This window comes from Echinops telfairi, unplaced genomic scaffold (genome assembly GCF_000313985.2).
Source record: "Echinops telfairi isolate 266 unplaced genomic scaffold, ASM31398v2 ScPeMD7_31;HRSCAF=116, whole genome shotgun sequence".
Lineage (NCBI taxonomy): Eukaryota > Metazoa > Chordata > Mammalia > Afrosoricida > Tenrecidae > Echinops > Echinops telfairi.
In genome coordinates this window covers 44,305,574-44,307,123 of record NW_022103928.1, presented here as the reverse complement: position 1 = coordinate 44,307,123, position 1,550 = coordinate 44,305,574, and positions in this window count along the sequence as shown.

Sequence of the window (1,550 nt, the reverse complement as noted above, 5' to 3'; positions counted from 1 at the left end):
CGTCATCTCACACACTTTGGACATGCTATCTGGGGACACCAGTCCCTGGAAAAAAGATTCATGCTTGGTAAAGTAGAAGTTCAATATAAAGAGCAAGACCCTCAACAAGGTAGCAGATTGACACAGTTGTTGCAACAATGAGCTCAAAATCAAGTCAAGAGCAGGTATGTCTGAGAGAAGACAAGTGCATATTTTTTGGTAAAAAAGGGGGGAGGACCAACTTCCAAATGGTGGGGGGATAACTAATAATGCTTTTAAGGGCCCTAAGTGGGGAGTATGCTAGTTAATATGCACCTTAATTAAGCCACATTGGCCTAAGTTTCTGTACACCTTCTGGGGACCCATACCAAGTGCCATAGAATACTGGGGCATTGAATCCTGGATCTTCAAGGTCCACAACACCCTCCAAAAGCCATACCTGAGGGATCTATGTGGAAACTCCATTAGGTGAACTACATTCTACCTTAAACACACCTGTAACCTGAGGACTTAAGGCTGAAACTACATGGTGTGTGAAGAAGCAGACGGGCAGCTATACCAAGAGTATTGAACTTTCAGTAGACAGAGCAACATTGACTTAGTACATCAATGCCTACTTACTATATTAAGATATGTATTATTCTGGTAGACCTGTGATTGACATTGTCAGTGAATATTATTGTAAATTTTGCCTGACAACCAACTCCCATTGTTGTGTAAATAACATCCAGCCATGTTAAGAATTTATTCCATATAAGTGAATAATTCAGGTATTGCCATATGTAGTTAGCCTACACTTGTTCAATCTTCTTCTCTCAACGGTGTTTTAACAATTAGTATCATGGGTTAATTTATGACACCATTAACAAAAGATCACCAGGGAGATGATCGATAAGATTCTCTACCATAAATTTATAAGGAACTCTCTAAAGGGAGCCAGAGGCAGATAAACATAGATCCAGGGATGGATTTTGAACTTGCACTTAATCCTAGCTCCAGACTAAGAACAATTAGCTCTTATGACATGGCTCAATACTTGCCCTCATGAAGGAAACACAGAAGATAAGGGTGGTATAGCAAAGTGTGGTGAAGAAATTAGATGGTGCCTGGTTATCAGATGGAATAGCATCTGGGGTCTTAAAAGCTTGTTTCCAACCAAGCAGCCATTCAAATGAGATGTCAACAAAGTCCACATGGAAGAAGCACATCAGTGCCCATGACCCAAGGATTGTAAATTATATAATCCAAAGCAGCAGGAGGGAAAAATATTAGAGCTTAAGTTGTGAAATTCTGGCTTGTAAAAGGCTAGGGGTGACAGTGGAAGCCCCAAATGCATGTGTGAGATCTACAGGAATAAGCCTGTACTGATTCCCCTCTAACCATAATTGACAGATAGAAATAAACCAGCTACCAAACAGCGGGCATTGGAGAGATGACTCTAGGAGATCAAAATGCTAAACCTGACTTGAAGGGTTAAAACTCTGTCACTTGGTCTCCCCTCTGATACACTTTGGGCTCTATCTAGTTTTCAATATTGTCTGCAGTTTTTTTCTTTTCATATTAGGGTTTAT